The following is a 7,219-nucleotide window of genomic DNA, read 5'->3' on the forward strand; positions in this document are numbered from 1 at the left end:
GTGACATTGGAGAGCGGCGAGGCCATGGCGTGTGGTTGTGGGGAGGTGGGTGGTGTGGGGTGATGGCCAGGCGGGTCCCATCGGCTGGGGGTGGGCCTGGTGGTGGGGATGATGATGGGGATGATGATGATGATGATGGTGCTGATCCGCCCGGATGGGTCCAGCCGCCGGCCCCGTGACGGGGATTTAAAGGTCGATCGGCCACCAAGGTGCCTGCAGGTTCCTCCAGGAACGATTCTGTCACCTTCCCGGGGAGCAAAGGTCAGGGGTGGCCATATTTGCCCAGATTTTGCCCCGTTCCGGCGCTGCCATCCCTCCCACCTCGCTCCTCCCTGCCCCTGGCATCCCTCGTGAACCGGCAAATTCATCCCGACACACCCCAAAACCCCAAGCAGCCCGAGCGATTCTCGTTTCCTTCTATTCTGCTTATTCTCAAAACATAGCTCTTTTACCCGGGGTTAAAAAAATCAGTTGAAAAATCCCAAGGACTCGTTTTTTTCCTCTTCCCCCCCCCCATCCCCTCAACCCAGCAGCGCCGTCGCCTCCGTTCCGCCTCGTCACAGCCCTGGCTGGGAACAACTCTTGCTGGAGGGTGAAAGGCTCAGTCTTTGGGCATTTTTTGGGGGAAAAAAAAAAAAAGACAAGAAAAACCCCACCACCACAACAAAAAAGTAACAATTTTTTCTGAAACCCAAGCGGAGCTGACTCATCGTGTCTGAGCGAGGCTGGGCTGTGTCCCTGGGGAATATTTATAGCGATGCCGGCTGAAAGGGATCCCATCTCCTCTCCCCGACGGCCGGGTGAGGATCAGAAGCACAGTTTGTTGCAGTTTGTTTCATCGGGTTGAATAATCACCTCTCTCGTGGCTTTCTGCCTGCGAAATCTTGTCAGAATTCCTTCCAAAAATTGCTTTTGCGCCGTTAAAAAGACGTCCCCGATTCATCCCTCCCCGAGCACTCTCCACTGAAGGTTGATGCTGAGCCCCTTTTCTTCCTGCCCACGTTTTGGGTGGTGTTGGAGGGGGTGGTGGGATGGTGTGAGGGACATCCCTGGTGGTCACCGTAGTCACAGGAGCGATGTCCCCATCCCCGGCTCCTGGTGGGATGGAGTTGGGAAGCGGTGGGATGGAGTTGGGAAGCAATGGGATGGAGTTGGGAAGCGGTGGGATGGAGTTGGGAAGCAATGGGATGGAGTTGGGAAGTGGTGGGATGGAGTTGGGAAGCGGTGGGATGGAGTTGGGAAGCACAGCCCTTCCCACATTTGGCAGGTAGAGAGAGAAAAACCCCCTCCCTGGGAAGCACAGCCCTTCCCGCGTTTGGCAGGTAGAGAGAGAAAAACCCCCTCCACCAGCTCTGGTGGGGTGTATGGTTTCAGGATGGGTTTAGACTGAACATTAGGAAAGAATTTTTCACAGAGAGTGGTCGGGCATTGGAAGAGGCTGCCCAGGGAGGAGGTTGAGTCCCCCTCCTTGGATGAGTTTAAGAGTCATTTAGATGTGGGGTTGGGGGATATGGTGTAGGGGAGAACTTTGTAGAGTAGGGTTGATGGTTGGACTTGATGATCCCAAGGGTCTTTCCCAACCTGAATGGTTCTATGATTCTATGATGTTCCTCTTCCACGGGAGGGCATCAAGCTGCCCAACGGCGCTGGGAGAGGAGATGCTGTTTTAATTAGTCATCCCCATTGATCTGGCACTGGGTGTTCCTGCAGCGGGGCCGGGAGCGAGGGACGTGTCCCTTCTTGAGCGCCGTGCCGGGGCCTGTGCCAGCCCGTGCCCCTGTGCCGGGCGGGTGGCACGGGGTGGGAGAGCTGCCCTGCTCACCTCCTCTGCCGAGATTCTGGAAGAAAAGAGGTCGTTAACCTGTGTTTTTAATTTAATGCACCACATCTGGGGTTCTTTGTTCTTCCCTCGCAGTTATCGTAAGTCCAGGAGCTGCAGCAGGCTGCAATAGCCCCCAACTTCGTTTAATTGATACTTATATATGATACCTTAATAAGGGGTTGCCGTACAACGTTGCCGTTCTTAATTTATACCCATACAATTAAGAGCAGGCTCTTTCTTTAATTCCATAAATATTAGTATAGACGAAATCATAATATTTACAGCTTTTCAAGGGTTTATCGCCTCTGCGCTGCTGCGTGTCTTGGGCTACAAAGAGACTGCAAGAAACCAATGTGAAAAAACAATCTGAAAAATAACTAAATTCCATCACGTATGTAACTCAAAAGCAAAGCTTTGTTGGGAGGGCTGTCGTCCCACGAGTCTCACAGGGTTCACAAATGCCCAAGTGAAAGAAACTCTGGGCTCCAGAGTCTTAAATTTTGACTCATAATGGTGCAGGGATTACATGACGTCGGCACCGGAGCAAGTTGGGGCAAAAAGGGCTGTTGGGTTTTGTGTCCCATAATGCAGAGTATTTACAAATCACGTGCTTTGCCAAAGTCTTGTGAAGGTGCCAAAATTGATGTACCAGGAAGAACTTGTTTGGTGTGAGGGTGGTGAGAGCCTGGCCCAGGTTGCCCAGAGAAGCTGTGGCTGCCCCATCCCTGGAGGGCTTCAAGGGCAGGTTGGAGGGGGCTTGGAGCAACCTGGGCTGGTGGGAGGTGTCCCTGCCCAGGGCAGGGCGGGTGGCACGGGGTGGGAGAGCTGCCCTGCTCACCTCCTCTGCCGAGATTCTGGAAGAAAACAGGTCGTTAACCTGCGTTTTTAATTTAATGCACCACATCTGGGGTTCTTTGTTCTTCCCTCGCAGTTATCGTAAGTCCAGGAGCTGCAGCAGGCTGCAATAGCCCCCAACTTCGTTTAATTGATACTTATATATGATACCTTAATAAGGGGTTGCCGTACAACGTTGCCGTTCTTAATTTATACCCACACAATTAAGAGCAGGCTCTTTCTTTAATTCCATAAATATTAGTATAGACGAAATCATAATATTTACAGCTTTTCAAGGGTTTATCGCCTCTGCGCTGCTGCGTGTCTTGGGCTACAAAGAGACTGCAGGAAACCAGTCTGGAAAAACAATCTGAAAAATAACTAAATTCCATGTGTGTAACTCAAAAGCAAAGCTTTGTTGGGAGGGCTGTCGTCCCACGAGTCTCACAGGGTTCACAAATGCCCAAGTGAAAGAAACTCTGGGCTCCAGAGTCTTAAATTTTGACTCATAATGGTGCAGGGATTACATGACGTCGGCACCGGAGCAAGTTGGGGCAAAAAGGGCTGTTGGGTTTTGTGTCCCATAATGCAGAGTATTTACAAATCACGTGCTTTGCCAAAGTCTTGTGAAGGTGCCAAAATTGATGTACCAGGAAGAACTTGTTTGGTGTGAGGGTGGTGAGAGCCTGGCCCAGGTTGCCCAGAGAAGCTGTGGCTGCCCCATCCCTGGAGGGGTTCAAGGGCAGGTTGGAGGGGGCTTGGAGCAACCTGGTCTGGTGGGAGGTGTCCCTGCCCAGGGCAGGGGGTTGGAACTGGATGATCTTTAAGGTCTCTTCCAACCCAACCCATTCTATGATTCTATTGATACAACATCTCTTGGTTGGGAGAGGTCACTGCCCAGGCTGGGGGTCCAGAAAGGCTGGTGGGACACGTCCCCAGCAGCTCTGCAGTTACCATCTCTCATGGAGATGTGGAGCTGAAATGTTCAGAACATCAAGAAATGGTACACGAGTCCAAATTTATTAGGAAAAAATGCAGCTAGAGTAAGGTTAAATCCAAGCTTTTTATTTTTTTAGCCTTGGATCTGATAGACTTCATGGGATAGACTTCATGGGAATTTTATTCTTATCATGGATGTTATTCTTATCTTAAATTTTCAGGTTGCTCCTTCCCCTCATGTAAATTCCATAAAGTTGATAAAAGTGTAGGTTTAACTCAGACATGTCAGAGGGTTGTGAAGCAGAGATGAGTTTTCCTTTGGTGGCAGCCAGTCCTTACGTTTGCCAAGGGCCCCCTGGGGCTTTGCTGCCTGTTGGGCTGATCTTGATTTAATTACCCAGAACGGCATCGTAGGGTGAAAAGTTTGCCATCTGTGACATTGGAAAATATTCAAATTTGGCCTGCTGGAAGCGCTTTGTCTTTGATGAAATCTTCCCTAGGGCTGGCTCCTGGCTAGGAAGGAAGTTTCCTATTTTTCCCCTTTATAGTGGCAGCTCTAAATTCACAAAATTCAGGTTTTCTTCAGCCATGACTCTCATGTGCTACAGTATTTCCTACTTAAAAAAATCAACATATTTTCCTATTTAGGGCATGTTCTATGTATTGTGCTCGGCCTGCTCCGTGCGGGAGTCGGGGTGCGTGGTCACTGGGAGTTGTGTGTGTGGTTGGACAAGGATAAAAGCGCTGAATTGGTTTCAGCCCTAACCCCTAATCTGAGTTAATGTGCTGGGATCCCACTGGTGAAAAGCAAGGGCACTCGGCCACCGCCATTCCTTGATCCTTTAAGAGTTTGAATCCCCGTTAAGCATGCTTGTCTTCCAACCTGCACTCGCCCTGGATGTAATCAGTTCTGCTTTCCATCTGTTAAACGTTTGAGGCTTCTGATTAGCCCCAGCAAAGAGAAATACTAATTGGTTCTGGTTCTTGCTGACAAAGGCAAGGTCACCCCCCAGGTAGGCAGCGCCGAGGGCTTTCCCCACTCAGCACTTTTACACACCTTGCTGTGTGTGCGTTGCGTGATTTGCCTTCCAGCCCGCAGGGATTTAGCTTTCAATTTTGTCACTTAATTATAGTAATTGCCTAAGCGGAGATCTCACCCTCTCCCACTGTCCTACAGCCCCAGCCTGGGGGCTGTCACAGCTCGGCCACCCCACAGGACACGCGAGGGAGGAACCTCACTGGGAGCAAAGCGTGGCTTCCTGGGCTTGGATGAAAGCAAAACATCACTTACAAAACCCAAACAAAAAGCGTAAATAATTCCATTTTCAAGAAAATATTTTGATTTGATGGAGCCACTCAAAGGGGCTGTTGGTAAAACACACCTGGTGGATTCCCAAAAGCTGTTGGTAGAGCACTGCGTTAGCTTTCAACGCTGTGCTGATTTGATTTCCAAATGTAGGAATTTTTACCATTTTTAATTTTTGATGATGCTAAATGGAAATAGCCATCAGAGGGCTCTCAGGAGGCCGGGCAGGGAAGAAGTGTCTCCTGGACAGGACACACACAGAGCCCTTGGGGGATCCCCCATCCCTCCCCAGGCTTTAGGCTGTGATCTCCAGGCAGGACATTCCACTCTGCTTCCAGGGACTTTAATAAGGAGCAGAGGAATTACTTAAAGAAATCTGTTAATACTTGCTTTTTAGGGTTTTTCTGTGCGCATGTTTTTATTTTATTTTTTTTTTAAAGGTTGTTTTATGTATAAACATAAAATCCCTGCTTTTGTGTTCGCACAAAACACGAAGAGAGACATTTAGTTCTAATATAAGCAGTTAAAACTGCTTTGGAGTATGGAATACTTTTTTTTTTTTTAAAAAATATTTATTTTTCATTTAACTGTTTAGCTGCTCGTGAATTTGGGGCTGCGTCTCGTTACTGAATTATAACTGGAAAGAGACGAGATACATCCAGGTAGTCTTTGCACCTGAAGGTCCATCCCAGCACGGCCCCTTTGTATCCTACTTTATTTACGTTCCGAGGAAAACTCTTGGCTTTTATTTCGCCACCAGATCTGTTTTTGGCCCCTCTAGGACAGGGATTCTTGGTTTATGCAACAGCAATATCCTGCTGGAGCAGGCAGCAGCTTGTCGGGTGGAGCGCTGGAGGCGGCGAGCCACTGGCTGCTGGAGCTCCCTCTCTCATCTCCCTGGGGGTGGTGGTGGCTTGTCCCGAGTCCACCAGCCGAGTCCCCAGCCAGGAGGACTCCTTAAGAGCATCCCTCGTGTTTCCTTTGGGCTCTAAACAAGTAATTTTCTTCTAATGTTGAATAATTTGGAGTGCGGATTAGCAGGCAATTTTTTCAAGCATTTACATGCTTGTGTAATAAACTGCGTATTACTTTTGCGTAACCAAAAAAGTTTGGAAATATGGAATTTTAGTGCAATGTTGGGTATAGAGAGGAGCAGCTTTATAAGTATGATTTATCTCCTTGGCCTTTACGAAATTATGAAGGTGTATATATAAAGGTGTGCACCAGGTCAGGTGGTTTGACTTTGCTTCCCTAGAACGAGTTACTGCACTTGGATAAGAAAGAAGGTGTGGTTGGGTCGTTCCTCTCGTGATCCCATTTTCTCCTCTGTATCCGATAAGGAAAGGTGGGGAGGGACTCTGGGTCAGGGAGGGGAGCAAGAGGATGGGGGGAAGGGTTTGACCCTGAAAGAGGGGAGATTGAGATGGGAAGAACTTGTTTGGTGTGAGGGTGGTGAGAGCCTGGCCCAGGTTGCCCAGAGAAGCTGTGGCTGCCCCATCCCTGGAGGGGTTCAAGGGCAGGTTGGAGGGGGCTTGGAGCAACCTGGGCTGGTGGGAGGTGTCCCTGCTGATGGCAGAGGAGTGGAACGTGATGATCTTTAAGGTCCCTTCCCACCCAAACCATTCTATGATTCTATGATTTTTTTTCCCCAGTCGATGAACAGAAAAGTCTTAGAAATCTGTCGGTGAAAAACAACCATTTATGGATTTTGCTGCCATAAATGATACCCATTTGCTGCTCTGAGTGAGGGGGGAGAGATGCTCCTGGTGCTGTTCCTCTCTCCCAGTTAGAGTTCCTCACTGGGAGACTGGGGCCCTGTTTCTTTGTGTCCCAGTGCCCGGATCCATTGCCAGAAAGAGAAGAAACGTTTCCGAGAACTGGTTTCAGAAGAAGTCATTCATTCATGCATGATTCATGCTGATAAGAGAACAAGAGTTCACTCTTTCGAAAGGCACAGCCTGTTTATTTATTTATTTTTTTAAAAACCTATATCTGTTCTGCGACCTGTTTCTCGTCCACGATGGCAAATGGACGGTAATTGCTGCCACTGCTTAATGAGCAAAATCAAATCACACTGTTTGCTCCAGCTGGTTTCTCCTGGCTGTGTTTAATTGATAGGTGGTGGATAGAAAATTAAACTGCCTGAAATGGGCTTAAGTTTCTTGTTGCGTAAGTGAATTAAGTAAGTTTCTAAACGCTGTAATTTCCCTTTTTTTTTTTTTTTTTTTTTTTTTTTTTTTTCCAAAAAATTGAAGGGAGGCGGCTGGCAGCCATCCATGTTCTCTTGAGGGGTTTATTCTGCATTACGGCTGCCTCAG

General features: G+C 48.6%; 1 protein-coding gene across 1 annotated transcript in view; it reads left to right on the forward strand.

The window, feature by feature from the left end:
• Positions 1 to 7,219, forward strand: part of VDAC1 (voltage-dependent anion channel 1) — a 19,352-nt gene that overhangs the window by 367 nt on the left and 11,766 nt on the right. The gene's annotated exons all lie outside the window — the stretch shown is intronic.

This window comes from Calidris pugnax, unplaced genomic scaffold (assembly GCF_001431845.1).
Source record: "Calidris pugnax isolate Ruff unplaced genomic scaffold, ASM143184v1 scaffold27, whole genome shotgun sequence".
Taxonomy (NCBI): Eukaryota; Metazoa; Chordata; class Aves; order Charadriiformes; family Scolopacidae; genus Calidris; species Calidris pugnax.